Source organism: Canis aureus, chromosome 11, assembly GCF_053574225.1.
Source record: "Canis aureus isolate CA01 chromosome 11, VMU_Caureus_v.1.0, whole genome shotgun sequence".
In the NCBI taxonomy this organism is placed as follows: Eukaryota; Metazoa; Chordata; class Mammalia; order Carnivora; family Canidae; genus Canis; species Canis aureus.
In genome coordinates this window covers 53,651,173-53,668,562 of record NC_135621.1, presented here as the reverse complement: position 1 = coordinate 53,668,562, position 17,390 = coordinate 53,651,173, and the positions used below count along the sequence as shown (strand labels likewise).

The following is a 17,390-nucleotide window of genomic DNA, read 5'->3' as shown; positions in this document are numbered from 1 at the left end:
AGATATCTGATCCAAATAGTGAAAATCCAAGTGCAAAACTTGTCTTTTCAAGCCAAAGAATCAATGTTCCAATCAGGTATGTTATTAAAAATTGTCCAAAGTTATATCATTTAAACATTATTTTTAAAGGAAAAAAAATAAGTCAGCTCCATTTATAGACTCATTTTCTTCCTATTTTTGCCTACTTTTCTCTGCTCTCCTTGGAATCAACATCCTAGTAACACGTAGACTCAACAAGAACTTCTTAGCTAAGATATAGGATTTCATCTCTGCAAGAGAGGATGTTTCTTTTAATTAAATGCAATGAGCATTTTGAGTCCCTGCTAAGTATCTCCTACACCATAGCATCTGAGATCTTAATGTGCACGAATTACTTGAAGATCAAATATGGAGAGTCTGACTAAGGCGGTCTGGGTAGAACCTGAGATTCTATAGTGCTAACCAGCTCCTGGAGAAGGCCAACACTGCTGATCCATGTTCCATATGGAATAAAAAGATCTAAAAAATACTAGTCCTGTGTAAGGCACTGTATGATGGAGGATCTGAGAGAAATGGATCCTGCGCAGTACCTGTTCTAGAGTAGTTATCAATAAAGCACAAATGGCACAATTAGAGAAAAGTATGGAACAAGATACAAAAAACACATGCTCCATTGCTATAATCAAATAATAGATAATGGGACAAAGTTATCTTACTCTGTCACTGTCAGATCAAATTTAACAGCTAAAATAATACTCATTTTTTAGTATAACTAGTCACTCATTGAAGTATTGTCTCAGTTTCTGAAAGTCCCTTTGTTGGTGCTCTATAAACACAGCTAGACACTGAAAAACACAACTCTCACACAACTATTTCATGAGCAAACCCATTATATGATTCACATGGGAAAACTTGCATCTCAGGCAAAAAAGTAGGGGGCTAAATATGAATACTTATGTCCTGGCGATATTAAATGGGCAAAGATCAGAGAGAAAGTGCAGGTCAAGATAACGCCTAAGGCTTCATACAGAAGAAACACAGCTAGAGTTCTGAGTAAGGTTCAGGGAAGTGAGATGGAAGAAAGCAGTGAGAACATTGAAGGAAACAAAGAAGTCTTCTTTCCTCCTTTCCCTCTCCAGCCAAGACCCAGAAATATTCGTGGCACAACCAGTGGGGCTCATAGGAAACCTAGAGTAGAATGAAAGCTATGCTGGTCTGTGTTAGTTCCAATGGAGGAATTCTGCAGAGCTAATCACTGGACTGAGATTGCCATTTAATGCCCTTCCTCTACAAGCCATTCATCAAGTTTATAGCAGCAGCAAGAGTTCATTACCATGTTCCTGTTTTGCACATTCTTGAACAAGGTTATGCCTCTAATTTTAAGTGTGGTGTATAAAAGAAATGAGGGAAGGTGGGAGGGTGAGAGACTTCCTGGAGGGAACAGTAATAAACAGAATAGGTGCTCCTCACCAACTGGAAATGAGAATCTCCCCCCACCTGCTTATGACTTTGTATAATCAGAGAGAACAACACATCACAAACTCTCAGCTTCATTCCTATTAGAAGTTCCTAAGCTCCTTTTATCAAACTATCTATCCATTCTTCTTTCAGTCAGTCTTCCATATTAGGACCTGAAAGAAAAATCAGATTTCGTTCTAACCCTCAAGAACTTTGTGATGTGGGCACCTGGATGGCTAAAAGGTTAAGCGTATGCCTTCAGCTCAGTTCATGTTGTCAGGGTCCTGGGATCAAGCCCCTCATGGCACTCCCTGCTCAGCTGAGAGTCTGCTTTCTCCCTCTTCCTCTACCCTCCCAGTTGCTCATGCTCTCTTGCATTCTCAAATAAATAGGTAAGATCTTTTTTAAAAAGTACTTTTAAGGAGTTTGTAATGTAATTATAGACATAAGAAGAATTCATAAAACAGGACATAAACCAGAAGTAGCCTCTAAATGTTGCTGTCCAGACCTTGGGTGCTGAAAGCAGTTCAAATTGATGGGAGTTAGACCAGTGTAGAACAGAAAAACCAGGGAACCTTTTATGGCGACAGTAGGATTTCCATAATCAAAGGGGAGAGGGGGAAATGTTCTGAGTGGCAGATATGAATGAATTAGATTCAAAGTCATACTGGGGATCTGACGTCTCTCTAAAGAGGTCTGCAGGCTTCTGCAGGCTTCCACAGTCTTTGCCCTTTGATCACATTATGTACAATGGGCTCCCACTGAGCTCTGAAAGTTCCAAATGGAGAAGAAAAGAAGCTCCATGCACTTCACCTGAATTCACTAGGATATTAACTTCTTTTATGTCCCATCCATGATCCTATACATAAGATGCTAGGTGCTTGTCCATCAATGTCCTGATAGTGTAATGGTCTGTGTACAATAGACAGACACAAATTACATTTAAAACTGCTTAGTGTCACTGATTTGGAGGAGCCACTGTTTTTTTTTTTTTTTTAAAGGAGCCACTGTTAAAGAGGTCAGCTCTCCACAGAGTACATGTCCCTTAGGCTGGGTTTATGTAGAATCAAAGGAAATGGGAGATTTATACATATCGTCTTTTCTCACCCCAATTACAGTGTCAGATTAGGGCACATATAAAATCACTTCAGGGCCTTCACTGTCCAATTTCTCCAATTTTGTAGATTACATTCATGGTGTAAATAATAAATATATACTACTACTACCACAACCCAGTCAGAAGCGCAGATAGAAATGACAAACCACAAGTGGGATAATCTGGTACAACCACATGTCCTAGCTCCAAGTAATTCTCCCTCCAGAGAACAAAGTAAAAGTTCTTTAGTGCTCTCCTGAACTTGTGCAAGAATGAAGTCAGAAAGGAGAATATTCTATTCTGCTCCTACCCAAAGAACAATAGTGTTTTCCCGATTCCTCTGAGAAAAATCAAGCAAATGCTTACTTTCTTGAGTCTAGTTTTCTCTATTATAGGGAGATGAGAAAGTTTGGTATGGCTTTTTAAATGCTCTAAGATCTGATCTATTCTGCCTTTTCTTCATAAAATGTTGTCCATGTCAGGATAATAAATAGGCTATAGCTGGTCAATGAGCCCATGGGTGACACAACACAATAGCCAGTCTCTGCTTCTTGGTAATCTTATACTTAATGCAAATGGCAGGATTTCTCTAAACTAAATATGCCCCTTCCTCATTATCTCTGTGTTTTTCATCCTAATCTGTTTCAGCTTCTCAGAGTCCAGGGATAACCAAACTTACAGATCCATTTGGTTCTTTCCAGCTTAATATGCCACATTTACAGCCATTAAAAAAAGAAAATTGTCATTCCAATGTTGACTACTATATTATTAAAAGCAAAACTAGGTCTTTTGAAAGGCTTCAAAAGATATAGTAACAAACACATTGGTGGGTTTTGTGGCCATGTTGATGGCAATGAATTTTTCAGGTCTTTATAAAAAGCATTGATAAATTTTAACTCCCTCTTTGTCAAATTGCCCCTGCCCTTTTTGAGACTTACCACACTGTTCTGATAACCCTATTTTAGGATTATCTAAACTACTTGAACACTTTGCTTGTTCTATCATTCCTTCTTTGGTACTCAAAATCTCCTCGTGTCCCTATTGATATCTAATCTGGCCTGATTCTCACTCTCAGGAGATGATCATCTTTAATTCAAAAGTTAAATGTCCTAGAATCAGGCCACTGGGCAAAGCTTGGGAAGGAAACGTTTCAAAAGTACCAGCTCTAGAGTCCACAATATAAAATATGCTTGCCTTGCCAACATCTTGGAAATATTTCCAAAATCAATTGCTATGACATGGTGGGAAAGTGATTAATGTACTTTAAGCCACTATCATTGCATTATTTCTCCAGCATGTTTTCTTCCTCTTCACTTCTTAAATGTCTCATGATTAGACCCTCCTTTTAGGTTGAGGAAGTCTATCCCTTCCCTTCAAGCAAGGATGTCAAAGGTTAATCTCAAGGCAAAATGCATTCCCCAGTCTAGGACTCCTCAGACTAGATTCCCTTTCAATTCTAGATTATTTTATTACAATCGTTTCTACCATCTTGGGTGTTCCTTTGAGTAATTGAAAAATTTTAAAAATAAAAAAAAATCCTCTAGGGCCGTTAATCCAAGATAATATGAGGACTAAAATATTTTTTCATGAAGCTCGGAAATCTTTTAAAAGACATGCACATTTCTAGAAAGAAGACAGATCTCTTCTGCCCATCCTAATTACAATTTCCATTTTCCAGTGTAACAAGATTTCTCCATGGCAGGAGGAACTCCCTGACATGTCACCCTCAGAAGGTGGACTAAGCAAAAAGGCAGGCTGTCTCTTCAGAAACAGCAAAGGCGTGCTCACTGTAGCATGTAAACATTTTATACTGAGTGAATTTCATTTCTATCCGCACTCATCACAAATTAGCATCACCAAAATGCTCAAATACATATCCACGGTATGACTTTCAAATGCATTGTATGAAAAAATCAGAGCTAAGCATGAGGCACAGATCCATTTCATTTAATTAGAGTTTCAGAGAAGCCTAAATAAAAAGGTCTGTATCTCCTTAAATGTTCTGTTTCTGCACGAGTATAGCCGTCTTGCATAGCCAGTGGTTTGAATTGAAAATGATTTCAAATGCAAAGCCTTTAAACCCTGAGTGTTTGACTCAGGTAATATTATCACAGACAGACAATGAAAGAAACCATCACCCATTCTTATTCTGAATTTTATACCAGTATCCACTTTTCCTTTATAGTAAATCAAGGAAAGAGACTATTCCCTCCATTTCAGTGGCAGAGCCCTAACTTAATGCCATGTTAGGAAATCTTCACTGTTCTCAGCACATCCCCTGAGTGTGCTCACTCCTTATTTTGAATTGCTCCTTTTTACTTTCAAATCCCTTTTAGCGTTTCTCTCCAGCCCAACCACCAGCTTTGATACTACTCACCTCCAAAGATCCTCTGTGACAGCCAGACTAGGCTCCTCAGGTCCCCATATCCATGTTATCCCCCTTTCTTACCTTCCCATTTCTACTGTTGCCCAGCCTTCAGTGTTACCACTGCTCTCTCCCTATTTATGTAACCATTTAGTGTGTACTCCTACCTTCAGCACGTATTTAATGAGCACTCGCAGTGCACCGGACACTGGAAAGACAACATTGACCAAAGAGAAGTAGGAGCTTGCCTTTGAGGAGTTTAGATTCTTGGAACAGGAGATAGACAATGAGCAATAAACTTCTTAAAAATCATGTAACTCGGTGATGGAGATAAAGGAGTGCACTTGCTGAGATGAGCACCAGGTGATGAATAGAATTATTGAATCACTATGTTACAGACTGAAACTAATAACACACTGTACCTTAACTGGAATTTAAATAAAAAAGTTTTTAAAAATCAAGGTTTTTTTAATAGAGTAAGATAAATTCTGAGGGATAGCAGGGGAGAAAAATTATAACAAGATAAGGGGGATAAGGAGTGCTTCAGAATTCTAAGACTTACTGCACTGGTCTGAGGTGTAACATTCTATAAGATACTCAACTTTCATGTTGGTTTTACCATACTATGACATCTCAGTGACCACCACAGTAGTGGGCTTATTCCTAAAATAAACCTAACTGCAACTGAATAGGAAAAACAGAGTTGGCAACAACTGCTTTTCAAGTAGCTTCTCAAACCACAGCATATATTGTTTCAAAGGCTCTGTGTACTTACATACTGTCTCCCTTCTTTCGGCAACCTATAGAATCACCCAAGTGGTGCAACCAGGAATGCAGTCTGTGATGAAAATGGTTTAGTTTTCTGTTTTTAATAATTAGGATAGAAACCTTTTCTGACTATAAAAGCAATGCAGGCTTGCTGTTGGAAAAAAAAACATTAAACAGTGGAGAAAGTTAAAAAGAACAATAAGTTTATGTAATTCAACAATGATATACCCAATGTTAACATTTTGGTGGACGGCCTTCTACAATTTTTTCCTCTGATGACACACTTTTTTTCATTAAAATGAGATTTAAAAATTAAAATGAGATTATACTATACATGTTCTTTTGTAACCTACTTTTTTTTACATAGCTGTATGATGAAAAAATGTTTCAGAGGATATACATGGCTGTTAAAGTATTAAAGATAAGGGCAAGACCAGAATTCAGAAAGACTAGAACTCATCCATGACTGCAATATGTAAAAACGATCAGTTTGGGTGAAAAGTAGGAACTTGCAAAGAATATTTCACTTCTAGTTTGAACATAAAACTTTACAGAATACAGAAGGAAAAACAAAAAACAACAAGAAAACACTGAACAGGCTCTTAAACAAGGAAAATACAATTTTGTTAATGATTTTGGAAGGAAGATGAGAGAGTAGAGAATCATTTTCCTTTTTGAACTTGCCTCCATGAAGGCTGAGTATGGAAAGCGTTCTAGACAGAGTCCTTTTTGAAAGGGGATCTGTGATATGCTGTCTTTATTAATGGATGTTAACTATCATTAGAGGAAAGTTGATATAAAAGATGTCAGGGCCTGGCAACACACAAAATGGCAGATCTTGGGCTCCTTCAAAAACTGCCCAGAAAATAACATGTAAAAGGTCCCCTAGAAGTGCCTGTACCTGCAGCCTGGTTTCTCAGAGATAATCTGATAACTGTAGCAGTATATACAACTGTACTTGCTACAAAAGGAATAACCTAGAAAATTTGTCATTCTAGGTCTATCTAAGTGTTGAAACTTTGCTTTCATTTACAACATATACACCATACACACACACACACACACAGGATTAAATGAAAATAGATTTGTAAGCTATGAAAAATATTCAGCATCCAGCACATACACACATATGTGCACATATAATAAAACCTTTCCTATTAGTGCTTGAAAAGTCACCATACAATTTCTTTAGTCTCTCTTTTTCCTCTCTACTGTTCTGGAATTTGGATGTTCTATTCAGGTTATTTTATTATTACTTTACCATTTTTAAGACATTTATCAAACTCCCAAATTAATAACATTGTTTTGCTCCACCTGACCGCAAGAACCTCCAAATGCTTTAATTCTGGTCTCCTCCTTGCAATTTTCCATGTCATTTTTGTCTAGCACTTTAAAAAAAAATACTTCTCATTTTTAATTTAATTTTTTAATTTTTTTTTAGCATTACTAACATTTTGCCAAGGATTTTGTTCTTAAATTCTGGTTCTTCTGGGTTTCATTTTCTTATTGATGAAAATTGTTCAATTGTTCTTCACATTTAAGACTTATAAGCTTTCTTCATTCTCTATGTGTCTGAAAAAGTTTTCTCTGCCCCCTCCTGAATTCTTTATAGTCTAGGTGAATTTATAAACCTGGGTTGACCAGAATTTCTACTCAGCAAAGAACTCTATTATCTTCTACTATGTATTATTGCTTCTGTGAAGTTTGTGTCAGCCTACTTTCTGCTAGTCTGTCTTTCCTCTCTGATAATTTCTAAGATATTCTTTGTCTATAGTTTTACTGTTGAGTAAGGATTTTTTTTAAATTTTTTATGCTTGTGGCTTAGTGGTTTCCTCAAAATAAGGTGGTCTTTTATCAACTCTGGAAAAGCTTTCATTGTTATCTTTACCCTCTTCATCATTCTTCTGAATCTACCATTAGATTTATGTTGGAACTTCTTATACAATTCTGCATGTCTCTTCACTTAGCATTGCTGTTTCCATCTTTTTGTCTGGGAGCTACATTATGAGTGATTGCCTCATCTATTTTCCAATTCATTCCCTTTGTTTTTCAATAATCTAGTCCATTACTTGATCCATTTATTTAGTTTTTAATGATCTTGATTGCATGCTCTTGTATCAGTATTTTTCAGTAGTTCTTTTTATTTAATTTTTTTTTAGATTTTATTTATTCATGAGACAGACACACACAGAGGCAGAGACATAGGCAGAGGGAGAAGTAGGCTCCCTGTGGGGAGCCCCATGCAGGACTTGATCCCAGGATCACTCCCTGAACAGAAGGCAGACACTCAACCACTGAGCCACCCAGGCATTGCACAGTAGTTTTTTTTTAAAACATTGTCCTTTTCCACACTCTCCTGTTATATCTTAAGACTTCCAGACATTTATCTTTAGACATTTCAAGTATGCTTATTAAATCACTTAGTCTTATTTTAATCCTTAGTCATTGAGGTATAAATATTCTCTCTAGTATGTTCTTTGTATGATTTATAGCATTTACCCTCAGCCCATCTTAGAAGGGATGAGGTGTGTTCAGTTGGAGCCCTATGCTCTAGATATAGAAACACCCAAACACATAGTTTCTCATTTGTTGCCATCAAGCATTTTCATTTTCTCCAGTTTTGTTATGATCTTTCTATTAATTTCTTGGCTTGAGTTCACTGAACCCAGTGGATGATATGAATTCTCATTCACATAATCATATATCATTGGCCTGGCATTAAATACTTGCAGGTGACCATTTCTACCTAGAGCCTAGGCCACTTCTTTGATGATTTCCTCAGTCACGAAGTGCAATCTTAGAGTCCCCATTTCTCTATGTGCACTTTTCCTAACTCTTGACTTTATGCAGGTAATTAAGCTCTAGTGCCTCTCAAAAACAAATGTGCAATTTGGGCTCATCTTCCCAAGTGGGTTTTGAAGCTTCAAGACCCAGTTATTAAGCTAATTAGAATTTTTCCTTGGTTCTTTGGTTCCTCTGTACATTGACCATTTTGACCAGGTTGGGAGGTGGAGTCACAATCATTGTTTCTTAATTAGCTATTTTGTAAGTGTTTATCCAACATCCCTATGTATTTGAAGGTAAGGAAGCCCTCCTCTCTGATCTCCTTAATAGCTGGAACTCCCAACATTACTCTTCCATTCTTTGTAATAATCTATTACCCTCTCCTGGCTCTCCTTTGAAAACAGGAAGAGGTTAGAGGGAGGTAACAACATCTTAATGGAAGATTTAGCTTAGATTACCTTCTGCCTTGACAAACTGGGGCTTATCCCACATAAACAATATCTAAACATGAAAGAATGCATTCAACATCAAAAACTGAACAAGCTAAATCCTGTCGTTTACATGTGAGGATAGCTGAGAATTTAAAACAGAAACAGGTATCTTAAAATTATGGGATGAGAAGGTGGGGTTGGGATAATGGATCTAATAGTAGTAATTAAGTCCAATCACAAACTAGATGATTCATACCACCATAGCAAGTCCAAAGCCAGGTAGTATTATGACTGCTTTAGTTTTATACTTTGCCTTTAAAAAATTTGGTAACTTTTCAAAGCACTTTTCTACCTACTGTTCACTTATCTATTCAACACATGTTACTAAGTTGATCCTCACAGCATCCTAGAAAAGTAATAAATAGATATTAACATCTTCACATGAATCATGAGACTACTCAGCCCCCATTTAAGTTAGTGGCCAAAGGGGCAACAGCTATTTTACAGAAAACTTAAACATAGTTCTGACTCCTGATCCTTTTCCCTGTTTAGAAACTAGCATTAAACTGGCTTTACTAGTTTACAGAAAGGTACTATTTGAGAGAAGGTGATTCAAAGATTGGGCAGAGGACTATCTGGTTGCTCCCCTTCTAAGTTTGGCTTTCATGTTGGTTCCATCCTTCTTCATCCTTCCCCATTCTCTAGCAGTACAAAGCCCATTCCAGCTTTCCCTTCCACTAGCTCCTAAGCGGGTTGCATTTATGAGGCCTTTGTTTTGGGGGGACAAACATTAGCAAGAATCGTATTTTAGACTCCCAGACCATAAGAGAATATAGAGTTTAAGTGTTTAACCAGCTTTTGAGAAGCTTAGATATCAAAGTAAAATAATGTTGAACTGATGGCAGGTAGCAAGAATGCTTAGCAAGAGAGTCTACAAGCCTTTTTGAGTATATCTTTGGGGGACATTCAAAGTTTCAACATGTTTAAGTATAGGGTAGAGACTAAATATACCAATAATGAAAAGAAAGGATGAGTAGAGATGAAAAAATAGAGAACAAGAACAGTAAATTCTTCTTTGGTGATAATAAGTTTCACACCCCTGAAGAAGAAGGAAATAATTTTCTTGAGCAGCAAAACATCAGCCACTGTTTCTCTCATGACAATTTTGAGATATAGTTCTGGTAGGAAATATGAATAGTAATTAACCTTGTTGAAAGTCTATTTAATATAAATGGGTAAGTAGGTTTTTAATGTCCACAGCAGAGATTCTTAAATACATGGTAACATGTTTACCTTTGCAATCTAGCATATACAATCTCTATCTACCTGTCTGCACTGACTGTAGGTGGTAGGATGAGATTGAGAATGGGAGGAAAATAAGTGTTGCTCAACTTTTAAAATTAAAGCTACATGCCTGAACTTGCTGGTGATGTTCACCTGAAACAGGATGCATCAAGTTCCACATTTTGTGAACTAAGAAATATCTAAAGCCCTATTTGCTCTAAGATCTCTCCTACTTGCCTACCAGGGTGCTTGAAATGCTCATCTTACTCATGGTTTAAAAATTGCAGTCCTTTATTAAAATGCAAAGCTGAGCAGCCCAGTTGGCTCAGCGGTTTAGCGCTGCCTTCGGCCCAGGGCACGATCCTGGAGACCCGGGATCGAGTCCCACGTCAGGCTCCCTGCAAGGAGCCTGCTTCTCCCTCTGCCTGTGTCTCTGCCCACCCCCACCCCCCCCCCCGTGTCTCTCATGAATAAATAAAAATCTTTTAAATATATATGTATATATATATATATACACATACATATATATAGCAAAGCTGATGCTCAGAAATACAAACCACCAGCACCCATGTAATCTAGAGCAGCTACAGAACAGTCACTCTCTTGTGGTCTTAGATTCCAAAAGAAGTTGAAATAAATGATTTCTAAGATGCTTTCGTCCTTTCACTGACAAATTCTGTAGTTCTCTAATTTTCTAATATTATTAACACATTTTGATAGAGGACTAGAATTCAGGGTAGATGCACAGCCTGAAATCCCATTTGGGGTAAGTAGGGTAAAGGAGTGGTTAAAGTCAACATAGGCATCACTACGAAGTTCTCTGTGATCCAAAATGATTTCCTGGTGGTATTGGTAAGGAGTTACACCCCATGGCTCAGCATCTTGGACGGGCATGATGTTAATGTATATAAAGTTCTCCTTCTCCTTGGTCCCTTCTGTCACTGGTAACAACCCTTTGAAAATGAAAGGCAGTGTGAAGTCAAATTAAGCCTTTGAGAAAGCCATGCCAACAGAACCAAGTTGCGTATAAGAACCTCCTTAGGATATTGTTACTTTTTTCTGCCCTCTCCCCCCTCCTACAATCCTGTGATTTGTCTTTCCAGCAACATATCAGAATACAGTTTATCTTTAATATAGCCACCCCATATTCTAAAAGAGCAATGCTTTGTATAAAATATAAAGCCTATAAAGACCAGTATGGATACTTGAAGACACTAAAAACATGTCAAGTGTCACACTGAATAGCTACCTGTATAAGTAAAAGTAGTACCCCATCTGCAGCTTTAGGTGAAGGGCACTGGAGGGGGGTCATCCCCACAAAATAGAATTTTAAGTTAATACAGCTTCTCACATTCATCACTCCTGCCTAAATTCTACCTCCCAGCATCATGTTATATGTTAAATTTCACTATTTCTCTGGAGGATAGAAATACTAGATGTATAGTGATAGCTTCCGGTCAATTTGTTAGATTGGTTATGAGTTTTATCTCTAATGGTAAGGAGAAAAAGCCTAATGGAAAGGAGGAAAAGGAGTACAGAATGAGGCACGGAGTGGGGTTATCCTCAAAGAAAAATAATAGTAATAACAGCAGTGATAGTCCTTCTAATCACTTCAAAAACATGGTTATATGTTCAATGCTTTACTGTTTAACACATCCTTTCACCAATATCACTTAATTTTGATTTTGATAATATGAAGTAGATGCGAGAATTGTTTACTTACTTCATACATAAGATTTGTAAAGAGTCTGTCCCATGTCATATCACTGTAACAAAGCGGGAACCTAAAACCAAGGCTGTTGATCCTACAGACATGGTTTTGTTCTGAAGATGTCTCAAGGGAGACCTGGGTGGCTCAATCAGTGAAGCATCCAACTCTTGGTTTTAGCTAAGGTCATGATCTCAGGGTCATGAGATTGAGCCCCACGTCAGGCTCCTGGCTCCGTGGAGAACCTGCCTGAGATTCTCTCTCTCACCTTCTTCCCCCCACTCCCACCCCCCCCAAATAAATGAATAAATCTTTTTTTTTTTTTTTTAATAAAGATGTTTCAAGGGCACAGAGACTTTGGAGGAGATATACTTGGGAATGCTAACCACAGGTTTAGCATGTTAGCTCTCCTTAAATACTCAGGATCTTGCTAGCATCAGGTGATGCTCTAATACTCTGGTAACACAGGGCCTCAACTCACCAGCTCTCAGGAGCCCATTCTCATCCTCTCCCATCTTAGAATTGGCTTCCACGTACTCAGTTCTCAAGCAAAGAATGACTGGGAAGGGGGAAGGGAGAGGGAAAGGGAGCATCAGGCAGAAACTTAGTCCAAGCTTTCCTGGACATTAAATATTTGAGTGCTCTGGACCCTGGGTCTTGTCTCCTCAACACAAATGCTTCCAGAGAGTGTGACTTTATGTTTGCTTTCCACAATGCTACCTTATGTTTGAGCTGCATCTACAATTTGGCCACCAGAACAATGACCTCATTTCATCTTTTCCTTGACTGGGTAAGGTCCTGGAGCCTTCTATGAAATCACGGTAGGTCACAAATGTGATTTAAGGGGCTCCAGAAATTCCCAAAGGCTCCAAAAGTACTTCAGCTATGTGCTCTGTTTTGCCTGAAATTACCTGAGCTGTGTGTTCCATTGTGTCCCAGAATACTTCAGCTATGCGTTCCATCATCCCCAATCAGTGCGATGCCCTCCTCCTCAATCAAGATTGTCATCAGTTTTCAGAAACAGACACTTTGAGGTGAATGACTTGTCTTTAAAGCAGAGACTATTACAGGGAAGGGTAGCGGGCAGGAAGTCACTGAAACAGGCTCAGATGATTCAGGGCTTAAGGCCAACTACCTTCGTATGATGCCCGGACCCAAGCTCTGCTCTCATGAGCCACTAGGCAAACTTGGCTGTGGGCTGTCCCATTCACTCTCAAATACCCTCCCTTCCCTGAGCTGAAAGAGCTCCCCTGCATTTGCCTCTTCATTAACACCCGACTTTCTCCTATTATTTATCCTCCCTTTCAAGTTGGTGATTTTCAGTCCTGTTAAGTTTTGGGAACTAGAAGAAAGAAAAAAGTGAGCATCTCTCTGCCTCTGTTCCCTTGCTCTTGTTGGCAGATTATAAACTCTTGCTACTATACGATATCTCCTTAGGTTCCAGAAGCAGCAGGCAATAAAGGACTCACTCTCAACTCTAGGGAAAGATTTTCCAATAATTTTCTCATTTCCTCATTGTCCCTGCACCTCCCCGCTCCCTTTAAATACTGCAGAGCATATTCCGTCACTGACCTTGTCTGATCGTATTGATTGTCAGCAATTGCAGTCTAATTGGAAAGCAAGTTGCTATGGCAATTCTTGTGTCTTATGTCTTACATTTAAAGATACAATGATCCTAAAAAGGGGGAAATTGCTTGTGGTTGGTGACAGAGGAAAATATACAAATTGTGCAACTAATATATTCAAATGAATTCTGAAATCTAAAACAGGACTTGATGTAATAAATTGGTCCTAGAATTTTTACCAAAAGCACATTTGGTCAGAATGTATTTCTTTTCCTCCGAATACTTACATTTTTAGGGGAAAAGGGAAAAAAAGTATCACGGACAGGCAGGAAGGAGGGGACTATTCATAGCTAAAAATTAGGTTTGAGATCATTAACACAAAGATGCTGCATTGTGAGATGGGAGTTGGCAGTCCTAGCTTCCACTTCTCTAACTTGGTATATGGCCTTAGGCAAATCACCAAACCTTTCAGTACTTATTCTTCCTTCCTCATGAGATGACAGCTTTTCCTTCTTTCACACCAGTTTAGACAATCAACAATCACTTGTTCAACAGGAAGCTCTGGAATCAGTTGCACTGAAGACAATGTTACAATTTCATATTAGATTAGAAGCTCCTCAAAGGCAGAAATTGTATTCTCTTCAGTGTGTCTGAAGAAGAGGTCTACAGAGGAATCTGAGATTTGGTGCCAAAAATACTAAAGCACTGTTAACGTCTGTTCCCTCCAGCTCAAAAGAATTGAAATCCCTCTGTGTATGATGGGATAGGTTCAGTACTATTGAAAATGTGACAGTGGCCATAGATCCAGCCCTTGGGAGCCTACAGACAGACGCACAGCCAGTGTAACTACAAGTTCAACAATATAAAATACTCTGATAAAGACACAAGGAATGTGCTGGGGAAGCTCAGAGGAAAGCAAATGTCTTAATTCCAAGGATTAGAGAAGGCTTCCTTGGAGAAAACTATAAAGGTTGCCTTTAAAATTGGTGAGTTTCCTTCCTGCTCTGTTAGTTAGGTGTGAGGGTAAAGTTTACTTTAATCAATGTAAGGCAAAGGATTTCAAATCCTGTGAATGTCATCTGTCCAATCAGCACACATTTGTGGAGCGCCTGCCGGGTGCAGAGGTTACAAGCTATGAATTTAACAAAGTCCTTGACCTCCAGGGATTTATAGTCACTAAACTCTAGAACAAAATAATAATAAACATCTCTTTAATACTTACTAAGCTTTAGATACTTAACATGTAATTATTTAGTAGTCAGTCCTCACAAAGTTTTGTCGGTAAATACTATTGTCCTCACTTCAGGTATGAAGAAACTGAGGCTCAGATTTTTTTTAAGATTTTATTTATTCACAAAAGACATGCAGAGAGAGGCAGAGACGAAGACAGAGGGAGGAGTAGACTCTCCACAGGGAGCCTGATGTGGGACTTAATCCTAGGACCCCAGGATCATGACCTGAGCCAAAGGCAGACACTCAACCCCTGAGCCACCCAGGTGCCCCAGAGGCTCAGAGAATTTAAATAACTTTGCCAGCTTCACACAGCCTAGATGAATCTATGAGTACTTGTATGGGTCTACAATACTAGCTCTGTTGCCTAGTTCCTAACATACATATCTCTTTTCCTAGTTAGCCTTGACTCAGTGTCTACAGCCTCAGCAAAAAAAAATGCTTAAGTAGATGAACGAAAATGCACTCTTATCATAAAGAACATCTTCACCTAGACCAGCTCAGTTATTAATTACCTGTGTAAATAGAGCTTCTTGTTCCTTTGTTACTCCGGGAAAAAAAGAAAGGATGCATGTGTAGGACATGAAAATCTAAAAGATAACCACTCAAGGGCCTGCCTTCCGTCCTTTGCTGATACTGTAAAATTCTCCTTTTAGGCATACTACAAAACAAAAAACATTCTCTAAAAGACGTCTTCCTAACAAGATCTTGTTACCAGACGTTATATTAGTAAAGGACAAATGTGCATTTCACAAATTACAGACATGCATGGGAGTACAAAAATTCCCCCAGAAGTTGCTAAAGAGAGAGGGGAAATATGCATTCTTTTCTTCTGCCCCACAGCCAACACCCTAGACCTCAACAGGAATAATCCCATCATTATTTGTTTTGCTGCTAAGTTTTTGTTTAAACAAAGGTTTCCAAGGCATAGAAAAGGCCTGAATATATACTGAACTAGGTTGATGATTCTCAAAATCTTGGGTGCCCTTAACCGGCTAAATCAGACTCAGATCAAAAGACAGTCCATTCTCCTCCTCAACTTTCTAAAATGATGGCATTTTTCTCCAGGCAGTGGCAAAGTCTCCAAAGTCTTATAAAATAGGAATCTCTTTTTCAAGACTTACTTCCTTTTTCCTGACTATACAGCCCTTTGCTGTAAAAATAGGGATACTTTCAGTACCAACATGTGGCAAAGGTAGCCCTAGAGTAGTGCTTTCAACTGCCATTTGATGTAAGATGGAGAAATCTGCTCAGAAATTGAATAAAATCAATGAAATATGTAGTCAGTAAAAATGGGACCCTAAATTTCAGAATTCAAAGAAATTCTGAAAATGTAGCAAAGGGCAGGATGGTATCAGTTTTCCATGCAGGATGCTTTTAAGGGTGCTACATTCGTGCATTCCAAAGGCGAAAATAAGAATCAATCCAACTCAAATTCAGAAGTGGCCAAATGTGAATTCCTTCTTGTTCCTTCACTGTATCCCATAAAGGAGGCACTTTTATGCCAAGAATAAGAGTTAATGAGGTGGAAAATGGTGAGGTATAAAAGGGAGAGTAATTATGAATTACAGAGTGAAAACAGAGACTGGAAAGAAGATGAGAGCCATTTGGGGAAGGGCAAATTATGTTATAGGTATGGGAAGGGTAGCAAAAAAAAAAGGGTATAATAGATCCCAGAGATAATTATCAAGGAAGCTTTTGGGGTGCTGTACAGTGGCAGAAGTATACAGGAGAGCCTGTAATAATTGTCTCACACATGCGTGCACACACACACACACACACACCAACATATTAGTGTTTCTTTTGGTAAAAGATTCAGGATACATGAAAAGGAGAAATTCAACACTGGCTTACAGGGGATGAACAGAGCTGTCTTTAAGCTGACAATAAAACAAGGACCATCTTCAGGAGAATAACAGCTCAGACTAGAGGTACCTTCTCCCCTTGTCCCAAGATCAGAGAGAATGGCCCTTGCTGGCTACCCCACAGAGCTTAAGGTGCCTTAAGAAGGAAGCTCCATGGAGCCCTTCACCCCAGCTTGTTAGAAACAGAAGCCAGCTGTCATGCAGGACTGTTGACGATGTGGCTGGCTGCCTTTTAATAACAGAATCACAGAAATAATTAAAATCACTGAATTCTAGGGCTAGAAGGGACCCACGAGATCATCTGGATCAACAGTGTTGTTTTATAGATGAGGAACAAAGGCCCAGAGAAGGTAACTGATTTGACTCAAGAAGAGTGGTTAATTAGCAGCAGAGTCAAGACTAGAACCTAGGTCTCATGACTCCAGTGAAGTAATAAAAAATAATGGTAAGCAGCATAACCTTTGCATAACACTGTGTTTTTTTCCTCCTGCATGACATACATTATTCATATGATCTTCAATAGCCCGACCAACTACAAAGAATTGAGTATGAAATATACTTAGGTACAGAGGGCCTTATCAACATCTTACTACAGGAGATGGGTCTCAGAGTTCCAATGATTTGACAAAGCGATGAAGGACTTCCTCTTTCCCATTCAAGAGACCTTGCTTCATGCAGCTCCACATTGTTGGAGTTTAGAGAGCTAGAGGTTCAAATTTCTTAATCTGAACACCCCTCCCAGGGTCTGTGTGCTAATGGATTTAGTAGTCCCCATTGTTAAAAAGTTGTTCTTTCTGTCATGCTGGTATTTCTTCTTTCATGACATAATTGAAAAAGAAAAAAAAAACCAAGGGATT

At 38.6% G+C, this 17,390-nt stretch overlaps 2 protein-coding genes across 17 annotated transcripts in view; one reads left to right on the top strand and one right to left on the bottom strand.

Moving 5' to 3' along the window:
• LOC144324117 (uncharacterized) overlaps positions 1–17,390 on the bottom strand; it is a 582,294-nt gene that overhangs the window by 436,288 nt on the left and 128,616 nt on the right. Inside the window, exon 1 of one of the 9 annotated variants that reach the window (XR_013389516.1) lies at positions 4,911–5,053. The exons of 7 other annotated variants lie outside the window; for them this stretch is intronic. The gene's annotated coding sequence lies outside the window, so the exon portion shown is untranslated. Of the gene's footprint in view, positions 1–4,910; positions 5,054–17,390 lie in introns of those variants that run through there. One more of the 9 variants, XR_013389520.1, reaches the window with a different exon arrangement.
• FSHR (follicle stimulating hormone receptor) overlaps positions 1–17,390 on the top strand; it is a 167,947-nt gene that overhangs the window by 89,061 nt on the left and 61,496 nt on the right. The window lies entirely within an intron of this gene.